This window comes from Ambystoma mexicanum, chromosome 5p (genome assembly GCF_040938575.1).
Source record: "Ambystoma mexicanum isolate Mex_15411 chromosome 5p, UKY_AmexF1_1, whole genome shotgun sequence".
Taxonomy (NCBI): Eukaryota; Metazoa; Chordata; class Amphibia; order Caudata; family Ambystomatidae; genus Ambystoma; species Ambystoma mexicanum.
This window is the reverse complement of record NC_090930.1, coordinates 857954370-857978495: the sequence shown is the minus strand read 5'-3', so window position 1 is coordinate 857978495 and position 24126 is coordinate 857954370. Positions and strand designations below refer to the sequence as shown.

General features: G+C 48.4%; 1 protein-coding gene across 2 annotated transcripts in view; it reads right to left on the bottom strand.

Moving 5' to 3' along the window:
* RALA (RAS like proto-oncogene A) overlaps positions 1-24126 on the bottom strand; it is a 334245-nt gene that overhangs the window by 94946 nt on the left and 215173 nt on the right. The window lies entirely within an intron of this gene.

The following is a 24126-nucleotide window of genomic DNA, read 5'->3' as shown; positions in this document are numbered from 1 at the left end:
GTTCGTAAAACCAGTTTATCTTTATGGACAGTAAAGAAAGGATCCTGCACTGACAGAGCCTGAATTTCACCGACCCTTCTTATAGATGTAATGGCTACCAAGAAGGCAGTTTTATATGTCAGGTGTTTGAGACTGCTTTTATGCATGGGCTCGAAGGGAGGGCCCATGAGTTTAGCAAGCACCACATTAAGGTCCCATCCTGGTGGTGGGTTAGAAATTGGAGGGTGAAGTCTCTTTACTCCCTCCATGAAGGCTTTAACCACTGGTACTTTTCACCACAACACCTTGTTATGCGAGGTGGTGTATGCTGACAGAGCTGCCAGGTGTACCTTCAGTGAATTAAATACCAACCCTGCGTCCAGCAGGTGGAGCATGTAGGTGACTATAGTGGAAGGAGTGCAATCAACTGGGTTGATTTGCTTATTTAGGCACCAGATAACAAACCTTTTCCATTTGTCAAAGTAGCAATACCTCATGTTTGGCTTCCTAGATTCTTTTAGGATGTCCATACATCTGAGGTAAATTGAGATGTCCAAACTCTATGACCTCAGGAGCCATGCTGCCAGGTTCAATGAGGTGGGTTGTGGATGCATGACCTTGGTGCTGGGACAGTAGGTTGTACCAGCATGGGAGTTTGATGGGTTCGCACACCGCTAGTCTGCGTAAGTGTGGGAACCACAGTTGCCTCGCCCACATGGGAGCAACTAGGACGAGCGTCATCAATTCCCTGTGCATCTTGTTGACCACCTTCCTGATGAGGGGTTGGTGGAAAAGCATACGCAAACATCCCTGACCAGTTCATCCACAGGGAGTTCCCCTGGGAGTCTGGTTGGGGGAACCTGGATGCGAATCCTGGGCACTGTCTGTTTTCGCTTGTCGCGAATAGGCCTATAGTGGGGAAACCCCACAGAGAAGGGATCTTTCTCTGTGTAGACACCATTCGTGTTCTTCCGGGAGGGGATCTCTGCATAAAAGCGTCTGCCAGAGAATTGAGCTCCCCTGGAACATGTTGAGATGAAAGGTAGATGTTCCGTCCGAGTGCCCATATCCAAATTTTCTAAGCTTGGACAGATTTGTTGAACAATGTCCTCCGCGTTTGTTTAGGTAAAATATAGCTGTTGTGCTGTCTGTCAGGATCTGCACTGACAGGTTCAACAGGTAGGGCTTGAACGATTGAAGCGCTCTGAATACTGCCAGAAGCTCTAGCAGATTGATATGATTCTTGGCCACTGAGTGAGACCAGAGACCCTGAGCTGTGTGGTGGAGATGGTGTGCTCCCCACCCTGACAGGGATGCGTCTGTTGTGACTACAGCCTGTACCTCGGGATCGTAAAAGTGTTTCCCCTTTGACAGGTTCTCTTGTCCACCAGTGAAGACTTTGTACAAGTGTTGGCGAAACGACCACTAGATCGTCCCACTGACCACTTGCCTGAGACCACTGTTTCGCCAACCATTCCTGCATGGGACGCAGGCGCGCGTGGGGGACCAGGTAAATACATGCCGCCATCATGCCCAGCAAACGCATCGCTTTGCGCACCGCCCTCTGGCGACCGGCCTGATATAGCGGCATTTGCAGCATTAGATTCCGAGTTCTTTCCTCTGATGGAAAGGCCAACCCTTCGTGTGTGTTTAGGACAGCTCCTAGGAACTGTTTGGAGGTGCTTGGCACCAGACTTGACTTTTTTTTGATTATGGAGAAGCCCAATTCGAAGAGGAGGTCGATAGTTCTTTGAATATTTGATCTGCAAATTACTGGGGTCTCCCCCGTGATGAACCAGTCGTCCAGGTAAGGGTACACTGGGATTGCCTCCCTGCGTAGGTGTGCCGCCACCACCGCCAGTACCTTGGTGAATACCCTTGGACCGAGGCTATACCAAAGGGCAGTACCTTGAACTGGTAGTGCTGACTGTCCACCTTGAAGCGCAAGAATCTTCTGTGCGCTGGGAACATGCAAATATGAAAATAGGCATCTTTCATGTCCAATGTTGCCATGTAACCCCCCTTTTTTAGGAGGGGGGGGGATTACCTCTTGGAGAGTAGTCATGCAAAACTTTTGGGGCTTGACATACTTGTTTGCAGGCCATAAGTCCAATAATGGGCGCATTGTCAATTTTTTTTTGGCACAAGGAAGTAAGTTGAATAAACACCCTTGTTTACCTGGTGTCCCGGGATGAGTTCTATCGCGTCCTTTGCTAGAAGATTGGCGATCTCTTCAAGGAGGATCTTCTGGTGGTCTAATGAATGTACTTTTTGACATGGAGGGTGGTTTCGGGGACACTCTAACAGTTCTATGCAGTATCCTGCGGACACTGGACAGCACCCATCTGTCTGATGTAATCCCTTCCCAAGCTTGGGTGAAGTTGGAAATGCGTCCCCCTACTGGGGATGCATGAGAAGGGACCCAGAATGGAACGTCACTGCTTTGCAGGAGGCGTGCCGCCGCCTCTTTTGGGGCTACCTCTACCCTTACCACGTCCCCTCTTGTTACCCCTGCCATAACCTTGGGTAGACTGCTGGTTGTTATTCCATGGTGTACCCTGCCCCAGCGAATTGTTGGAACCTCTTTGTGAGTTTTGGCCACGTGGGCGAAGAAAATTGCCATTCTCTCTTTGATTAGGGGGTTTGTTGGTTAACTGGCCTAGGGATTTTGAGAGTCTCGTATTCATCTTAACCATTTTTTTTAAGGCGTCCTCTACCGCCTTACCAAACAGTAGATCAGGCTCCACCGGTTTGTCTATTAAGGATGCTCGTGTTTCTGGTTTAAACCCAGATTGTCTTAACCAAGCATGTCTTTTGATAACAGTGCTCTCTGCTATCAGTCTGCCGGTGTTATCCGCAGCATCAAAGGTTGCCTTAAGGATGCAACCGGATACGGCTCTTCCCCTCCGACGCAACCTGTGCCAACTGGCTTTCTAAAGGTTCCGGGGCATAGTCAATGAGCGCCGCAACCTCTTCCCACTGATGGCAGTTGTAACTCGCCAGCAGGGTGGTGGAGTTGGCAATCCTTGCATAGTAGGCGCAAGGGGAGGCTACCTTCCTTCCCAACCCATAGATCTTCTTGCTCTCCTTGTTGGGGGGAGCTTCAGACGATAAGGGTGTTCCCGCCCTCTTTCGGGTATTAGTCACTACCGGCTTCAGTTGCCCCCTTATGTAGAGTGGGTCTGATTGGGCTGCCCTGAACAGTTTTTCAATCCTGGGGTTTACTGCCCTGGTGAGGTTGGGATTGAGAAGGGAAGGGTCTATTCTCCTTTGCATTGACTTGAGAATAGGGATGGCCTGGGCAACAGGTCTCTTCTCCCACTAGTTCCTTGGCAAAGTCCCGCTCCTCCTGTGCTCCCTGCGTATCTATGCGGAAGTGTTCAGCCGCTCTAGATAAAACCTCATTTACGAGAGTCAGTAACCAGAGGTTCTTTGTCTACTGGGGAGTCTACACTGTAGACTTCTGGGTCATCTTCCTCCTCCTCTTGGCCCTCGTCATACCCATTGTAATCCATACCAGTTTGGACGTCCAACGTGGCTAATTCTGGATCCACGTTAAATGATGGATCCTCATCATATTGAGAGTATGGCTGAACGTGGAAAGGGTCAGAAGACCTACTTTGCGTTGGCGCCTCAACTCGAGGTTTTTTACAAGGGGTATGCGGGTCCTTAGACCCTGAGGGAGTAGCCCCGTCAGGGGTATGGGCAAGGAAGTGCTGTGGATTTTTGGCATAGAAGTCTGCTAGGGATGACATTCTAGACATAACTGTCTATATCCTCACTTGACCATTCTTTAGAGCTGGGGATTACCCTTTCCTGAGAGTGTTTCCCTGCTACATCCTGACTGGACCTATGGCCTTGTGTAGGGGTCTTGGATAATTTTACAGAAGACCGACTTGTCCTTATGTGTCTGTGGTGCAGATGAAGGTTGGGAATGCTTTTTTCTGCTGTTTTCCCCTCTCCCCGTGAGTGGAAGAGTGCTTCCCCGGTGTTTTCACTTTTTCGGAGCTCTTCGGCGTCTGGCGTCGAGATTCGGGGGTAGTGTCCCTTTCCTTAGAGAGTGGAGGTCGGGACACGGGAACAGCCGTCACGCGGTCTGCTGACGCCGACTCCTGGAGTGCGGGCTGAGGATGGTGGTCGTCTTCGTCTCCCGACGATCGAACCTCCGTTACTTTAGTGAGCGAGGCACCCTTGGCAACAGTAGATGGTTGCCTGATGTCATGCGGCGATATTGATCGAGAACGCCCAGAGGACACCGATTCGGTGGACCGCTCTGCGTGCCTCTCCCCGAGAACTCGACGTGCGCATCGAGTCTCGGTTGGACTTCGAGTGCTTAGTGTAAGTGTTGTGGGTAGCGCTTGTGTCGCCGGGGGAGTGCCCCATAGCTGCCCTGCCGGACAACCTTCCGAGGTCGGGGACTTGCGCTTGGCAGTCTCGATGCCACGTTGCCCTCACCGTCTGATAGGACGGCGTCGCTGCCATCACTGAAGGTGCCCTCCGCTTCCATGGCCTCTCGTTGCCTGGCATGGTGGGCCCAACGTTTGATCGAACGGTCCTTCGTCGTGCAGCTCACGACAGTTGTTTTCTTCTCCGGGCCGGCGTCAAGTGTCAAACTTCAGTGACTCGAGTTGGGATGGAGAAAATGGGGAAATATGATATTTTGCAAAATTATGGCTAAGGCCAGGGAACTCTGTGGGATGCTTCCGACCAGTATGGCGGAAAAAAACAATCTGAGGGTCCTAGACGCGTGAGGGATCATGGGTACAGTGGACGTCACACTAGGGATAGTATTACTGGCACGCCATGTGTCGACACCCATTTTTGAGTTTCGAAAAACAAACTGTAATACTCCGCAGCTTCCACTAGATGTTGGCCTATGCACAGCATGTGATATAAGCAGATTCCACAAGCCTCAGAAAACAGTTATAAAGAGCATGTGGAATTTTAGTAAAATACATTTACAAGGCCTTCAATTTATTTTGATATTAATTGGTTTACAGAAAATGTTGAGGAAATTGATGCGGCCAGTCAAGTTGGTCAAAAATATATTAGGACTTAAACATTCCCAGAGGCTTCTGGTTCACGAGCAGAATATTTTAAAGCAATGTAGTGCAAATGTTCGGACAGTAAAATTGGTCACAAATCTGTTATGCTTGATCTAAAATGGCACTGGTGCGCAATGCATTCTGGGAGCGCTCGGAGCCATGATGGATATTTACTTCATACCGCAGTGAAAAGCTGCACACATTTTGCTGAGTTTTAGATTCACGGTGTCGAGAAAAACATGCTTTCCAAACATGGTATGCGGTCAAGGATATTTCTGCTGTGAAAGCTCACTTTGTTATGGTTTGCTACTGTTCTCCGTGGAGCGTGTTTTTAGAGAAGGGAAGCCCTGTGCTTCTTGGGGGGAGCTCTCGATTGACCCAGCTGGCAACCGACGGCTGTTCCTCAACTGCGCAAGTGCAATTTCCAGAAGGTTTGAGAATTGACTCCCCTTTGTGGAGTGTGTATATATGCGGAAGCCCGGAGGTGGTCAGGTGAGACTTCAGCCGGAGAAGGACGCTTACATCCGGCCCTCCTGTGAGCTGTGGTGCTCTCGGCCTGGCTGTTTCCGGGGTCTTCCAGCCGCTTTGGGACGAGATGAGGAATCCTGTTACGCTCACGGTGATGTATTTCCTTTTGACTTCTTTACTTCTTCTGTGATCTATGTACCTATTATTTTTGTGAGTTATTTCTATGTACTTCTAAGATTTTAATAAATAGACATATAAGAGCCGATTATCTTCTAAGAGTCCGTGGCTGTGAGTTATTGTGTCCGTCTATGTTTAAAGTATTTGCTCTATAATTGCATTGATGATTTATGGTTGTTCCATGCACTTTTGGGGGAGAGCAATACAAAATCGTGCACTGATTTTCATGTGTAGTTTGGGATTCTGTCCAGGGATTTTCTGGGATGTTTAGTGGCAAATGATGCATTCCTAAGCATACAAGACCAATATTACTGTTCCTCAGTCATTGATTGTTTTATTATGGACTGTTTTTTCCTTCAGGAATGTTATGAAAGATAGCATTTCTGATTGAACAGTGTGATCACTATCCTCTTGAGGTAATTGTCCAATGGTCAGGCGTTTAGGCACCAAAAAGATGATATCCAACAGCTAGAGGGGCTGGTTGGTGATGCCTACTCAACAAGGAGGCATTGGAAAGAATGACCAATTCACAAGAAATTTAGATTCTCCCAGATCAGAGGCCACACATGAAAGTATCTGTTTGAGTCTTTGGTCATAACTATCCGGGAAAGAAATATTGGCAAACTGTCTACCAGTTCAGGAGGTCCAGGTTATCGAATGGAATGCCCCATGGTTCGATGCAGAATGTAGAATCTCGAAAAGAAAATTGAACCATGATTTAATGAGTGGTATGTACACAGCTGGTCAGATTTATGATTTCAAAAGAAACAAAAAATAGTGTATTGAGAAATAATGTACGTTTTTTTCAAAGGACATCAAATTGATTTATGTTAAATGCAATTGTCGAGGCAAGGCATTATGCCATCTCCTTGGACAAGTAATCCTTGGATCACCAGCCCCCCCCATGGTTATAGTCCAACGTCCTTACTGAAAATTGCCAGTAAACTATCTCCAGTCTGAGCAACAAACATTTGGAGAATGTGGGTTCAAAGACCACTACTTCACTCGGAGCACCATCATGGAGAAATATGGCAAGGTTAAGGAAGGAAGATTATTTGTGGCTTTTTTCAGATTTGGAGAAAGCATTTGATTTCATTGAAACATATTGTAGCGTAATTTACATTTTATTGGGGTCCTTAATGGTTTATTAAAATCGTATCCAAATGTGATACGCAGACATCTCTGTATCTGTCCAATATACAAGATAGGGGAATTATACATTGTTTTTGCCCACCAATAAAGGAGAAAAGCAGGGATGTCAGTTGGCCCCAATTTATCCCTTTAAGACTTTGACTCTAGTACTTCTCTTAGGAAAGTTAATCCACCCTCTCAGAAGTGCGCATTTTATAGCATGCTTCTTTATGCTGACGACACTGCTATTTTGGATTTCGAGCCGGCAGGTCTCCAACAGGGCCTGCTATACACAAATTACTATTTTGGGGACTATAATTTGAAATAAAAATAATAAAAACGAAAATGATGGTGTTCAGAAAAAGGGTGAATCCTTTTAGCTGGTTCTTAAAATGAATGTAGAGATGAAGAGGTATTCTCATTTTTATTTGAGCCTACTTTTCACAAAGAGCGGTGCTTGGGTCAATAATTTTAAGGAGACAGCTGAAAATGCATCATTAAGGATTGAAGGGCCATTTACATTTGTATTTCAAGTTTGGGCTGCCTGGAGGAATATAGGGCACAGGTCTGCTCCATGATATTTTGTGGCAGCAAAATCTGTGGTGGTTCACACTATCATGTCCAGGAGGAGTTGCAAAATAAATTCCTGTGCCAAATACCAGGTCGACCTCAGGGTACACCTTGTAACATAATACAAGCTGAATTTGAGGTGTTAGTTTGAAGGTGTCAGGCCAGTTAAGATGTTTTACTCATTTATTAAAAGCAAATGATTGAGGCATCCCCTAGTTAAAAAAAAAAAAAAAACTTGTGGTGCTGTGGGTTAAAGGGGGCTTGTAAGGCACTGTCCATTTGGATAGTGGGTGGGATATAACTACATTTGGCTCAGTCAACGCAAAATATCTCTTAAAGCAAGAAACTTGTATGCACAAGCTGCGTTCTTTAGCTTTATATGCAGACCTACATACACATAGAAGATGGCAAGGAGAAATCTGTGAAATAAGATCCCCAGAATGCAGGAGACTGATGCTATTGGTATGTTTCAATAAACATTGCCTGCAAAACGGGAGTCGAAGATTTGGTTCATTTTCTGTTAATTTGTCGAAGATCAGGTTTTTATATATAGCTTGGTTGAATATGTTCAAGATGCTTTTTTATTTTGGAATTGTTCTATAGGAATTTTATGAAATATGATAAATGTGTTTAAATGTTGCTAACTTAATGAATAAATCAAATTAAATATATATTGAATGAGTAATACTGGTCATTCCATGTAGGCTGTACAGATCACTTCACTTGTGCTTTGGAGGTTACCCAAGCATTCATTGTTTGCATGTAATGGCAAATAGTGCATTGTAAAGCCCCTGGGGCCTGTTACTTTGGTGAAAAAGATGTTAGGAATAAAAATGCTAATTTTCTGAAGGATTTGAAGCCTCTCTGCCAAAAAAAGGGATTGGACACAAAACGTAGTGGCAAACATTGGTCATAACTGAGAATTTGACAACCACTTCATAGAGGGATACGGTGGCGTTAGCTAGGCATTTGGATTAATTCACCTGCTGGCTGCACTGCTTGTTATTGTTTGGATCCCATGTGCATCACTGCCCTCTCCTCTTTCCCATGGCACGTTTACCCTCTCCACTACCCTGCACTTGTGCAATATCAATTTCACTTGGCCTACTAAGATTGTTGTCTCAGTCCTCCCTCTGTTCCCCCTTCCTTGCCTCGTCGTGCCTTGAAACACTTGTATAGGCATGTTACAAATGTCATATCATATCAATTAATTGGCTTGTTAATTTAAATGAACAGTAACTTAACTGGATTTGAACACAGGGCAAATTAATAATGAAAAATGCGGCATGCATTTGCCTTATCTGCCCATTCTCCAAGTGCCAGATTGAGAGTGTATCAAATGATGACAATTTAAGTGACCAAACTCTAGGATATCAGGAACTAAGCTGCTAAATCGGTTGTATGGGATGTTTGGTGAGAGAGTTGTGTCACAGGTTGCATGAGGTAGTCAGTTTTACTGGCGGGCAAAGTGACATGTTCAGCATCTGAGTGTATCATGTCCGTTGTCTTGCCCACAATGGAGCAAGGAGCATCATTGTCATTCCTGGTGCAACTTGTGCACTACAATGCACAATAGTGGAGTCAGGAGAAAATCTTATGCAACTATCTCAGCCCAGTTTATGCTCAACCGTATGGCTTAGAGACACCTGCTTGTGGGCGCCTCGATGCGAAGCTCTGTTATTTTGCATTTTCTGCTGGTGCAAATAGGTCTACTGTTGGGGGACACCAATGTGGAAAGATCTGTTTGGGTATGTATAGGTTTATTTCCCATTAGTTTTCCTTTAAAATGACCTTGCTTAAAGTCTGCAAGATAATTGTGCTCTCCTGGGACATGTGCTTAAATGCGGATTTCTCCCTCAAGGCAATACTGCCAGATGTTTTGTGCAAGCCTGGGCAACTCCGTTGAGTTTGTGCTGCCCTGCTGTTCATTTAAAACATGGCTGTTGTGTTATCTGTGAGGAGAATGCCACTCCTCCTCCAATTAAAGATTCTTGAAAAGGAGCACAACGCCATCTTGACTGCCAGGAGATCAAACACTTTTATGTGTTGCCTTCCACGATGTGCTGACCACCATCCCTGTGTAGCGAGATGTTGGAAATGCGCCCCCAGCTTGTCCTGGGTGCATCAGTTGTAATGGTTATCTGTATTGGCGGATTGACAAAAGATCTTCCCCTTTGGCATGTTCACTTTTGTCCACCATTTGAGGGCCAATACTAGTGTTTGCCAGAACACCACTAGATTGTCCCCCTCATCTGTTGCTTGAGACCACTTGTCTGTCAGTCACTGCTGTATGGGGCACATATGGAGTCTTGCATGGGGAACTATGATAAAGCATGATGCCATCATGCAATTAGTTTCATAACGTTCTTACTGTTATGACCTGGCATATAACACGGAATTTTAGCAAGTAAAGATTGCACTCTTTCTTGAGAAGGGTAAGGTTTGTATGTAAAAAGCTCTCCCCATTAGCCTTTCAGTGTGGAGACCTCGGAGTCAATAGCGCTGTCTTGATCCAGCTGCCTTTTCGAAATCTACATCGAGACCTGTTCAGGATCTAAGCGATTGGCACAGTTTTGAGATTGACCAGCAAATATATTGGGTTCAGAGTTGAGCCAAAGATGACATTAAACTCCATGTATAAGCGTCAAACCAGATGGCAGAAAAAGAACAATCTTAGGACGTCGACATGCGGGTGATCGTAGAGTAGGTCTAGTGCAGAAATAAATTAATTAGTCGGGTCCACGGACCCGGCAAACATTGAACAAATATATGAATAAACCAGCCTGTGGCGGAGGACTGTTACTGACTCTGCCACGGCCCGGTTTATTTATTTGTTCAATGTTTGTCGGGTCCGTGGACCCGATTAATTTATTTATTTCTGCATAAATAAATTAATCGGGTCCACGTACCCGACAAACATTGAACAAATAAATAAATAAACCGGGCCGTGGTCTGTAACTGCCTCTGGTGCGCCCAGCACCAGAGGCAGTTACAGGCCACAGCCCAGTTTCAGGGGCGCAGAGTATGCGGGTGCTCTGGCCCCCCAGGCCGGAGAGAAGAGGCGCAGTATGGATGGTCCTTTGTTCCATCCATACTGTCTCTCTCTCTGGCGGCCCGGGTAAAAGCCGGGTAAAAAGAACAAGTTACTTTCTTACCTGGTAACGTTCTTTCGATGGGAGGGTCCGACGACGTATTCCATATCTATGACATGTAATCACCACAGCTGTGCTGCTTCGGAAACTTTTTCGGCGTCTGCGTCCTGCGTCGATGACGTCGATGCGCCGCCGTCGAGGACCTCCTCCGACGTCCGACGTCATCCGATGTGATAAGTAGGACGCACGACGCCAGTAGCCTCAGTTGTAGTTTTTTCCCCCAGAACGTGTGACATTAGTCAACTGCCAGTCCGACACAAAGCCTTGCGGAACGTAAGCTGCAATCGCAACAGAAATTCTGCAGCGGGGAAGGCAGGGTGGGAGCGATATGGAATACGTCGTCGGACCCTCCCATCGAAAGAACGTTACCAGGTAAGAAAGTAACTTGTTCTTCGAGGGGATTGGGTCCTCCGACGTATTCCATATCTATGACAGACTCCCAAAGCAGTACCAAATCAAGGAGGAGGGAAAGAATTTAGAAACAAAATTTAGAATAGCCAATCAAATAGCAGAGCAAAGGACCGCCTTGCCAAAGGCCAGATCCTGCCCTCTGATGGAATCGAGGGAATAATGCCGTACAAATGTATGTACTGAAGCCCAGGTGGCAGCATCACAGATGTTGCGAATAGGAACACCCCTCTGCAGGGCAGTAGATGCAGCCACGCCCCTGGTAGAATGGGCCCGCAAGCCAGCCGGTGGGTCCTTACCCGCCAAGCGGTAACACTCCGAGATGGCCAAAATAATCCAGCGTGACAAAGTCTGTTTCGTCACAGCTTGCCCCAAGCGCTTACCAGCGTAACCAATAAAGAGTTGATCGTCCACTCTGACCCGGGACATGCGAGAAACATAAAAGCTCAAAGCTCTCCTAGGATCAAGCCTATGGAGCCTCTCCTCTTCCTTACCAGGATGCGGAGGAGGATAGAATGCCGGAAGAACAATCTTCTGGGCCAAATGAAATTCCGTCACTACCTTTGGAAGAAAAGAAGGACGAACTCGAAGGACAACCCTGTCCTTGTGAAATACAGTGAAGGGTGGCTTAACAGAAAGTGCCTGTAACTCACTCACTCTGCGAGCGGAAGTAACCGCAACTAAAAACACAGTTTTCAAAGTCAACAGCCTCAAAGGGCAAGAATGTAAAGGCTCAAACGGAGCACCCATAAGAAACCTAAGAACAAGGTTTAAATCCCAACCGGGCACCAGGAAAGGCGACGGAGGGAACACATTAGTGAGCCCTTTTAGAAACTGTGAAATTAAAGGGATTTTAAAGTAAGAACATTCTTCAGATGAGCGCTTAAAGATGGACAGCGCCGCCAGGTAACCTATAATGGTACCCACTTGCAAGCCCCTGTGGGCCAAAGAAAGCAAAAAGGACAGAACCATGGGGATGTCACATGCAAAAGGATCCACATTCTGAACTCTGCACCAGTCGCAGAACTTACGCCAACGGCAACGGTACAGAGACTTAGTTGCGGGCCTTCGGGCCGAAAGCAACACCTCCATCACATCTTCAGGGAGGTCCCAATCCTTATACCTCAACCTTTCAGAAGCCAAGCGTGAAGGTTGAGGGATCCGACCTCTGGATGGAGAACCTGACCCCCCTCCCGTGAGAGCAGATCGTCTCGGTAGGGAAGACGACGTGGAGGGCAGATGGACAAGTCGAGAAGGTCCGGGTACCACGTCCTCCGAGCCCACGCCGGAGCAATGAGGATCATCCGGGAACCGAACTTCCGTAACCTCCGCAGCACTTGCGGGATGACGGGGACTGGAGGAAACGCGTACAGCAGCGGGAATGACCACTCCACCACAAACGCGTCTCCTAAGGCTCCTTTCGGAGGAAATTCCCGCGAGCAAAACCTCTCGCACTTCCGGTTGACACTGGAGGCGAAGAGATCCACTTGAGGGGTCCCCCAAAGGGCGAAGATCTCCAGGAGAATCTCCTGAGCCAACTCCCACTCGTGAGAGATCGCGCTCTGCCTGCTCAGAGCGTCCGCCGTCACGTTTTCGTCTCCGGCCAGATGAACTGCCGAGATCGAAACTTCCTGCCGGATGGCCCAGAACTCGAGCTGCATCGCCTCCCTGCACAGAGGAAGTGACCCTGCCCCCCCCCTTTTTGTTGAGGTAGTGCATGGCCACAGTGTTGTCCGTCATGATCAGGACAGTCTTTCCTCGCACAGTCGGCAGAAAAGCCTTCAGGGCTAGCCTGACGGCCCTCAGCTCCAACAGATTGATATGGAGTCTGGACTCCGACGGAGACCAACGACCGCTGACTGTCAGCCCGTTGGCATGAGCTCCCCATCCCGTGAGGGATGCATCCGACACGATCGTCACCTCCGGCCAGGGTAGCCAAAATGGAGCCCCCTTCATCAAGTTGCCTTCGACGGCCCACCACAGAAGGTCCCGGGCGACCGAGGGCGGCACCTGAACCGGGTCCGACATCCTGCCGGAGGACTGCGACCATTGCGTCTTGAGTGCCCACTGCAAAGATCTCATCCGCAGGCGAGCCTCTGGCACCAGAAGAATGCAGGATGCCATGAGGCCGAGCAACCTCAAGAACTCGAACGCCGGGAGCGTCTGGGCATGCTGAAACTTGTGCACCATCTGCTGAATGTGAAGAGCCCTCACCTGGGGAGGAAAACACTGCCCCAGGGAAGTGTCGAGCACTGCTCCGATGTACTGGAGCCTCTGTGTTGGCGTCAAATGGGACTTCTTTAAATTGAGGGAGAAGCCCAGCCTGTGAAGGGAGTGGCAGGCGACGGACAGATGATCCAGGACTTGCTCGGGAGAGCTCCCCCTGATCAACCAATCGTCCAGGTAGGGGTAGACGTGAATCCCCCCCTTGCCTGAGATGCGCTGCCACCACCACCATGAGCTTGGTGAAAACCCTCGGGGCGGAGGTCAAACCGAACGGCAGGACCCGAAACTGAAAGTGCGAGTCGCCAACCGCGAACCTCAGGTACTTCTTGTGCTTGGGATGGATCGGCACATGGAAGTAAGCATCCTTGAGGTCGAGTGACACCAACCAGTCCTGAAGCTGAAGGGCCTGGAGGACTTGAGAGAGAGTAACCATCTTGAACTTGTCCTTCCTGAGGAGTTTGTTCAAACCGCGCAAGTCCATGATGGGTCTCAATCCCCCGTCTTTCTTCGAAATCAAAAAATAAGGGGAATACCATCCCTTGTTCCTCTCCGCTACAGGCACCAGTTCTATGGCGCCTTTCTCCAGCAGGGCTTGAATTTCCTGCGCAAGGAGCGGATCCGGACACTTCAAAGAGAGGTTCCCCGGTGGATTGTCGCGAGGCCTGTGCCGAAAGGGAAGACAGTAGCCGTGGGTTATGATCTCCAGAACCCACACATCTGAAGTAATGGCACGCCACTCTACAAGATGCTGCGCCAGCCTTCCCCCAACCGGCGAACCATGGGACATGGCCTCATGACTGAGTAGGAGCGGCTGCGGCGTTACCTGAGGGCAAAGAGGCAACCGCCCGAGCGGCCTTGGCACCACGGGTACCCTGTCGTCCACCTCTGGTACCCCTGCGTTGGCCCCTTTGACGGCCAGCTCCTCTTGCTTTACCAAAGGACGAGTAATAGCGAAAGGAGCCACCCCTCCACTGCTGTCCCCTAGGACGAAAAGGCGGAGGTTGGCGAACTGCAGCGCCCAACGACTTCGCTGCAGCTTTTGAGGTCTGCAACCTCTCAAGGCTCTCGTCAGCCTTGCTGCCAAAAAGATGTTCACCATCAAAGGGCATGTTGAGGAGCCGGGACTGCACATCAGGAGCAAACCCCGACTTCCGCAATCACGCAAACCTGCGTATCACGGTGCTCGCCGCCATGGACCTACTGACGCATTCAGCTAAGTCCAAACCCGACTGAACGGACTCACACATGGCATCCTTACCATCCTGGACCATAGCAAGGAAACCATCCCGTTCGACCCCTTCGGGAATATGTTCAGCCGCTAACGCAACACAGTTCCACAGAGTGTGCGTGAAACGCGACAAGGCACAAATGGAGTTGGCCGCCTGAAGCGCCAAACCACCAGAAGAAAACACCTTCTTCGCCCAGCCATCAAAACGTTTGTCGTCCCCATCAGGAGGGATGGTAGGGTACGACGCCTGCTTTGCCGGGGCCGTGGCCGCCTGCACCACCAAACTTTCCGGAGTGGGGTGCCTGGTCAAGTAGCAGGGGTCGCCACTGGCTGGACGGTATTTTCGCGACAAGGATCTGCCCACTGCCGGGAGACTCTCCGGAGCAGTCCAAGCCGCCGCCACCCTACGCTGTAAAGCCATATGGAACGGCAGTACCGGGTCAGATGGGGGACCAACATCAAGGATGTCCGTCAGATCATCCTGCACAAACTCCCCTGGGGGAGCAGACCATCCCAGATACTCAGACACCCTAGCCATAAGGCGCCGGTATGAGGAATCGGCATGGGAGCCAGGCTCAGGCCGACCAAATTCCACCTCCGGAGAGGTGTCCAGTCCACTGGCATCATGCAGCGACTGCCTCAAATCGTCAAATTGACTATGGCCCGAGACAATGTCATCTGGCACCTGACTAGGAACCAGGCCATCCGAATCCTCATCCGCCTCTGAAATATAATCCAAGTGGTGGAAAGGCACCCGAGAGTGCCTGCTCTTAACCAGAGCCTTCCTAGGGGGAACACCCGAGACACGGGGCACCTCCGACACGAAAGGCGACGATGGCGTCGAGCGAATCGGCGCTGACGCCGAGAAAACCGGCAACGGCGCCGAGAGGATCGGCGTCGACGTCGAGGAAATCGGCGTCGACGTCAGATGCAGCGCCTCCAGTATCGGCGGCGTCGACACAGCCCTCGAAGCCGGAGCCCCGAGCGTGTCCCTCGACGACCTGACCGTCGACGGCTTCGACGACTTCCTCGGAGCCGGAGCCTCGAGAAAGCCTGTCGACGCCCTCGACGCCACAGACGTCGATGTCTTCCTCGAAGACATCACAGGTGCACACGGTCTCGATCGCGTCGAGGACCGGGACCTGGAACGGGTACGGCGAGAACGAGCCTCCTTGTCCGAACGGGACCTCTCCCGTGACTCGCGCCGACCACTCTTGCGAGAGGTGGCTCTCGACCTCACACGGCCGACCCCACTCGGGGGCGCGGACGGTTGAGTACCCTGCGACTCAAGAATCGCCAACATCTTCTTCCCGAAGGAAGCCCATTCCTCCGGCGTCGCACGGCTGGTGGGGTAACCGACGAGCCGGGCAGAGTCCTCTGAAGAGGACCTGGAAGGCGACCGGTGTCGGCGCTTCCGAGAATGCCTCGAAGAGGCTGAGGAGTGGCGAGACCGACTCCTAGAAGAAGACCGACGAGACTTCCGACGATGACGCGGAGAGTCACCCCTCGAATCATCCGTCGAAAGCCCCGCCGACTTCGACTTCCGGGGCTTGGACACCCGACCTACCGACAATTTCTTCTTACGTTCGCGTAAGGCCTTGGACGTGAGCGACAGGCAGTCGACACAGTCATCCGTGTCGTGGGCCTCCCCGAGGCACCAGAGGCAGGCATCGTGCGAGTCAGTCACCGACATCTTGGACCCACACTCCCCGCACTTCTTGAAGCCCGGACGCGGGGTTGAAGACGAAGTGGAAGACATCGTCGAAGGAATATTTCACAAACGAACAGGTTCGAAGAACCAGAAAGAACAGAACTCCAATGAGTCGAGGCTAGAACCGAGAAACACGAAGCAACACGTTCGCGGAAAAAACGGAACTGAGGCTACTGGCGTCGTGCGTCCTACTTATCACATCGGATGACGTCGGACGTCGGAGGAGGTCCTCGACGGCGGCGCATCGACGTCATCGACGCCGGACGCAGACGCCGAAAAAGTTTCCGAAGCAGCACAGCTGTGGTGATTACATGTCATAGATATGGAATACGTCGGAGGACCCAATCCCCTCGAAACAATGTTTAAAAATTGTGGGACGGATGCAAAGCAAGATGCTCTTGTTTTGCATCGGTCCCTCAATTTCTAAAAATCGTTTTGGTTCGGGTATACTTCTACATCTGTGTGCACGGATGTAGAAGTACACCCAACCCAAAACGATTTTTAGAAATGGAGTCACAGATGCAAAGCAAGTCTGTCCCTCAATTTCTAAAAATCGTTTTGGGTTGGATGTATTTGTACATCTGTGCACCCCGCTTGGCAAGAGGGGTGCACAGATGTAGAGGTATAATGTACCCAGCGGGATCGAACCTGTGTTGCTCCTGAGCTATCCTCCCGAGACTCAGAAGATCTGAAGTACATTTAATGATACAGAACCAGAACTATTGAGCAAGTTTAACATCATCTTCATCATCATCATCAGAATAAATCAACACTGTTGTGGTTATACAAGAGCTAATATATTTAAAGGGATGGAATTACTCAGAATGTAGCAGCACTAATCAATAACCCAAAGTGCTTAAGCATAGTTAATGTGAAAATATGACACTTCTCACCATTGGGACAGTACTGCCTTGGACAGAGTTTCACAGTGAAGAAGTGAGCAAGTGATCCGGGGTATGCAGTCCACACACACGCATGGCATTCCCATGCACCCACGTGCGCGAATTGCACCAAATTAGTGAGATTGTGCTCCAAGGCACACGCACAGTCTTTGCTCTGAGGTTTGACACACTCACAGGATGGGATGGCATTTCGTTCTCCTATCCTAGTTGTGTTGCTCTGCCTTTTGAGGGCTACTACAACCTGGATGATTATAGAGGGGTGGAGTAGGGGCAGTATTGGCCTACTGGGATGCAACTGGAAGGCTTAAACCTCCTTCTTACTTGTCTTTAGTATATGCAATACATGCTAGCCAATGTTTCCACTGTTCTGCACGCCCCCGTCCCCCCCGCACCAAGTTGGCGACTATGTGCAAATGCGGTCATATAAGTGCTAGTTATGTCACTTCCTATATTTGGGCACCACCCGGGAAATTCATAAGTCGGCTCCCCTGCCCGATTTATTTATTTGTTCAATGTTTGTCGGGTCCGTGGACACGATTAATTAATTGATTTCTGCAATGTTGGGTCCGACCAATAAACCGGGCCGTGGCGGAGGACTTTTACTGCCTCAGGTGCCCCCTGGAATTGGATCATGCTTCTTTAATTACAACAGAAGTATTGAATGTGTATTACAGAGATAAGATGGCATATGTATTGGGCACACTGCACATGCTCAGGCAGCATCAATCATGCTTTGTAGAGGACAATGCTGGCCTAAATTGGTAACAGCCAGCATAGACATGTTGCTACAGAGGCATATTTTGGGCACAACCAGCATGTCAATGTGTTACATCAGTGACAGTGCTGTCTTACACTGTGGACACATTGATCATTAAAATGTGTTGTGTTCTACAATGTTCTTGTCTGCTGTTAGTGACATGGAATGTACATGTTCCCCTTTAGAACTGATTGTAAACGTATGGCTTTTTGGTCACTTTTCCTGCTGTAAAATGCACAATTTCAGCCCCATATTTGGAAAAAAAATCTTGGGGGGAGGGGAGGGAGACCCCCCCCAAACCCTCCCTATATTGTTATAGCTCCCTCGTTACGCTTGGTCGTCCCCACTATTTCCGAGAAATATCAACACATACACACTGGAAGAAATCACAAGAAACTAACCTTTCATCACTGCCCCAAACACCAAAAGCTATCTTTGGGACTGCATGGCTATGCCTTTGATGCTATTGTGTGAAAGGTCACACACCATCGCTTTTGAATATACTGCTTTGGGTCAGGATGTTCACTTTTGGCTCGCCGGCCCTCCGGGTGACAAAAAGTGAATGCTTCGGCCCCACATTCAAAAAGGTTGGACAAGGTTGGTCTAGTCTAACGGGAACACCCCTGTCGACCCTCCCTTCGAATTGGAAAACAAGATTTAACACCCCACACAAACCACTATATGGTAGGCCATGCGTAGCATGTACATCTAAGTGGATTCATAAGGTTCAGAAACACACACACACACACACACACACACACACACACACACACACACACACACACGGGGCTTTAGGAGTGGAAAGGGTCTGCCTATGCCACATGTATGATCTATACCTGGTAAATGCAAAATATAGAAGGCAAAGGGAGGGGGGGGGAAGAAAACCCTCCACAAACTATAATGCATTAATACAGACATGCCTGAGACCCAAAATGCCAATGCATTAACAGTCACTGTATTCCCCACAACCTCTAGTAGACAACAGGATAGTTGACACATATGTGGACACAGTTTCAGATCAGAAGCTGGAGACATTTAGAGGGTTAAAAGTTAAAAAATACTTAGACTCACAATACCAGTCCTAGATTGATTGATATTTTATTTCTATCGCGCTCATACACAAGTGTTTGAGAGCGCGACTAGACAGGGAAAGGGAACAGGGGAGAACAAAAACAACGATCTTACTAGGCCCAGTGACATTGAGAACGTGCAAGTGCAGGGTAGAGGGAGAAGTGCATGGAAGGGGGAACAAAAGGAGAGCGTGAAGCGAGAAGGAAAATAAAACAAATAAATAATAAAATAATAAATAAAAAGGCAACAAACAATGGGAGTGCAGCCAGCAAGTGGCAAGTGCTGGGTTTATGGCAGCAGGCCGTGTAGGTCTAAAAGTGAAGGAAGAAAAGTGGAGGGCTGTATGGGTACAGATACAGACCCCAGTGCAGGGGGTGGCCCGGAGGCATTGCGTGAGGGTGGCAAGATGAGCAGATACCTGGGCCCAGAGGACAGAGGGTGGCCAGGTGCATGGTGCCGAGGGAGAGCAGAATCAACAGGGGAGAGGGGGGGAGAAGGCAGAAGCAAAGAGGAAGGTTTTGAGGTGCTTCCGGAGCCGGAAATGGTTCTCCTCAAGTTGTCTCCACATTGTTTCATCACACTGCTTATTAATGGGTGGAAGCAATACAGCAAAGGTTAGACACATAAACCAACTAATTTCATTAGGCAGGAATGCAGTCATTGATTACATTTGGTAATATAATCAGTGGTCCAGACAAAGCAGCAACCAATCCCAGAAGGCAACAGAGGAGACCAACCTGTGAAGAGCTTCTGTTGCGGGTTTTACACCCAAATGAGAAGGAAAGAAGGAGCGCAGGATTCGGGCCAATTGAAGTGAATAGGTAACCATGGCAGAGGTAAGTCCACCAGCTGCATCCAGGTGTTTTTTTGGTTGTTTTTTGTTTTTAAGGGGGCTAGAGACAGGAGTACTACAAGCAGTGAACCCTGTACCAGATAAGAATTAGTGCACCCAGGATGATGTGTAATCCTTTTGTCCCTATTCTCACTTTCCTAGAAGTATAAGATCCTTAGATCAAGGGAGGGACATGCAATGGTGCTGTAACTGGACAGAAAAGGCGTTGCAGTTATAGAGAATGTGTGCCTCGAGTAATAAGGGCTCTCCCAGTAACCCTTGAGCAATGCAAAGCAAATCTGTGACTCAGACTCGAACACATATTAGTGGTTGAAAACCTTTTCTTTTTTCCTTTCTTACGCAAACCATGACAGGAGCAAAACAAATTATAAACAAGTAAATACAGGTTCACTTTAAGAAGACAGTGAATGGATGACTCAAACCCTTCCCTCCTAGATAGAACATTCTGCCCATCCCCCCCAATGAGGTTCCTTTGGAAGTCTTGGGCCCGTCAAGGGGTTAAGCTGTTTGTCTCAGTCCGCGAGGGGAAATCACTTTAATTCAATTGGTGACAGTAAAGCTTTGCAAGAGTAATGAGGAAATTAAAATGGAGTCCTATACACAAAAATAAACTGGCTTGCAGCTGCAGCCTGTGGGGGAAATAGTTGTCGAGATAAATGAAGAGGGAACACTAGCAATTCAGTCCAGATCTGTTCAAACATTACAAATTTAACTTATTTGTGCTTGTGGTAGTCACTGCTAATCCCAGCTTCTCTGGCCTGCTTCAAATTCAAGGGCTCTGAGGTAACACTGCTCCATTCAGGCAGGGCACAGAGTCTGACATCGCAAGTGTTAACCAAATTCCGGAGTACCTAGAGCACGTGTCTGCTGTTCCAATGACTTTTGCTGACCTTGGGCTTTGACTGACCAGGCTGCCTGCATCACTCGGAATGAAAGTTGTGGCATTGCAGCAGTGGGACTGACAGGCAGTCAGATGGACCACCCTCAGAGGCTGTCTCGTAGAAAGCTCGGATATCAGTCTGGGGGTTAAAAAAAGAGAAATCTGGATCCGAGCAGGGTTTTTTGGTGGTCACATTTTCCCCTTTCAGTCAGCTCTGCTTCATCCACCAACTCACTTCTGAGAACAGTCTTCCTGCCTGGCAGCTTGGACCATTTGAAACAATGTTACAAGTTGGGACCCTGGCTCAAGCCCTTTCCCACTGGAAGGAACCATTATCGAAATCTACATCTTATTACGTTTCCCACATTTAAATACAGCAGACTGGTACCCTCATAATTCTAGATCAATGCCACAAAGATCAAGGCTATCTGCTCTCATTCAAATACCATTTTTACACCTTTCTATAAGTTGGTGTATGGAGCATGTAATCATTAGCTGTAACATACTGTGAGAAACCTGAAGGTGTCTCCCTAACTAGTCCCGGGGGATCTGTCATCCAGATGGCCAGGACACTGCCCTCGCTATTGGATCCAGTTACTGGGGGTGGACCCGTGCAGGAGGATCCCCTGGATGGGGGTCCTCGGGGAGTGGAGCCGGAGCACCGATGGGTGAGACGTGGTATTCCCCCTCATAATACCTCTTCCCTATCCTACTTCCTAGGATACTCGAGCTCTCTGCTCCCACCCCCTTTTCTAATACGAACACTTTTGCAGACTACGACAGACAACAGACTAACATTAGGGCCCTTTACCGGACATGTCTCAACACAAGGGTCAGGCCATTGACCAAAATCACTCCAGAATGCCCTTTACCTTCCCCACAGGGATAAAAAGTGGAGCACAAGAGCACACTACAAGCAATGCAAACCGCACAAAGAGAGAGCTAACCCAGCGCAGCAGTTCAAGAAGAGGAGAAAGGCGGCAAGAACCGAAGGGGTGACAAGGAGAGAAGCGACCTTCCCCCGCCAGAGGTCCTGGTACCCGATAACTGAACTATAGGCTTGTGCTGACAAAAGCTTGAGTGTGTGCTGTGCTCCAGAATCCCACCTTGTCCCGTGCTAAAAACGTGGGGAAGGGAGACCCCCCAGCTACTACATCCTGACTTATTTGTGAACACGTCTTTCTTTCTCAAGAACCTTATACCACACTTTTCTGTATTTAGTTGTAAGGATTGACAATATTTTTCTTTTTAGTATAGGCCCTTTTATTTTGTCAAGACGTCACAAGTACTGCCTTACTATTTGATGGTCGTAGCATGCTGCCATCTTAGATTAAGGTTTAGATTAGGCGTTTTTCCAACCCACTTATACAGTTAAATAAACGCCCTTGAACTGTGATCATTTGTATCCGTCTATAATGTTGCCACCTTACAATACACTTTGAAAGGCTTGCTCACCTACTGTTTCTTTAATCCCTTATCTCATAGTTTCCATCCATAGTCCAGACATTTCAATTACATGTTTTAGAACCAAACTGACCTTATTATGCCTGTGTAGAGGATGCTCTTCTGCTGCAGGAGTCAACTGCAGTCTCACAAATGGCGTTGGGTGACCACGTGTATAGATGGGCGTTACAGACTAACTACAAGCCAGCAGTGACTGGTAAAGCAAGGAAAGATTTAGGAACCAGACAAGGCGCTCCCAGGCAGCTCTAGGGACAGGAGGGCAGCCAGCCAACAAAGAATGTTCCCACAACTGGATCAACAGTTGTGGGTAACCCAGGATGCTCAAGACCAAGCTGAGGTGGACTGCTGGTGGCCTACCACTCTTGGAGGCCTGGGAGACTCCCTACCTTGCTGCACTTGGATCAAGCGGATTTAATTGGGGAGGAACAACTGCAACAACCCAGAAACAGCACTAGCACAGCACAGTCCCTCCAGCCCACAAGATTGACTGGAGTGTTTAGCAGTTTGATATGGCAGCATGATTTCATCATTTTTTGCCAGCAACAAACTTCTAAAATGTGGGACAAGGGAGGGAAATCAGTGCTTGCATGTGAACATCATTTGAGTGTCACATGTTGGAACTCTTGCTTGACTTAATGCATATACATGCGTTTGAGTTGTAAAATGGTGCAGTGTGTTTCCGAGTTGCCAGAAAGGAGCCTGTTCACACCGTTTACTGCCTTTGCAGTCCTTCCTACGAAAAGGAAGAGTAGGGTTTTTCCTATAAATCCTATGTACACCGCGGAGCACTGCAGTGTGTTCCCGTGTACCTTGGGATTCAGGGAGAGTGACTGTGTCCAGCCTGCAAGCCTCAAATCCACTCGTACCTTTCCTGCTCTGCACCGTCGACCTCGTCCCTCCCATAATAGAGACTGCTTCAGAGGAGTGCCGCTGGGTGATTGTCGGCAGTGGGCTGTAAAGGGGGAGTGATTCTTCATTTTATCACAGAGACCATCTGGAACGGTAAGGTAAGAATACAACCTACAACATCAGAACCCTTGAGGTAACTGCCCCAGCCGACACTTCACATAAGTAAAATGCAGATGCAGGCCAGTTAACATCCTATTTTAAGTTCAACAAGTCTAATAAATGTGATAAGGAGCTTGCAGTGCCCGGCGGAAATGTGCCATTAAACACAGTAGCAGAATCTGAAAATGGTAGGGTATTACCTTTCGATTCATCTGAATCTTTTGGCGATACTGATGACAACTCGTTACTGAATGTGTGCTACTCTATGTGTAACTCTGCCCGGACTCCTACCGCCATCGGAGATACCAATGGAAGTGGCTTACATTCTGGAGGGGGAGGTGGGGGGTATGTCCCTATTGCAGTGGTAAATGACCTTGTGACCCAACGTGTGTCTGTCTCTCCGAACCTACTCCCCTGACCCCCACAGTGCTACAAACTCACCAGTCTCCCAAAAAGTTAATGTCAGTGATGTTAATGAAGGCTATGTGTCTGTGCAATAGGACGAGCAGACAAAAGAGTCTACGCAGCACTCCAAATGTTCCTCCAATATGGGATTAGCCCCATCGCCTGGTGTACTCCATTTTGCAATTAAAATCTTACTGAAACTCTGTGGCCGCATACAGAGATTTTCAGAAGCACAGTGACCAGCTTGAACTTCTGTGCTCCCACCCTCATTTAAAAAGTGCACCACAAAAGGGAGTCGGAGCATCAAAAAGCAGCTTGGTACACTGTGATTTAAGGCCCATTGTAATTGAGTGGCAGCAAAAAACAGGAGTGACAAGGGATACCAGGCTTATCTCAGTTCTATGATCTGACTTGGACAGAACCATTATATTTACTTCAACATCAGAGATCATAGAACAAGTGTTTCTGTGTAGAGAGCTCAAACCCAACGCAAACATCTACAAAACCATTGTCTCCTAGCAACAGACTATGAGGGATGGATGAGGTGTCCGTATATAACAGGTAAGTGAGATGAAAACATTCAATTCAATGGACACATTAGAATAATTGACATTTTTATTCAAATATAGAAAAGACATCACGCTAAAATGATCTAATAGTTCTAAAAATCATCAGCAGCGCCACTATCGGT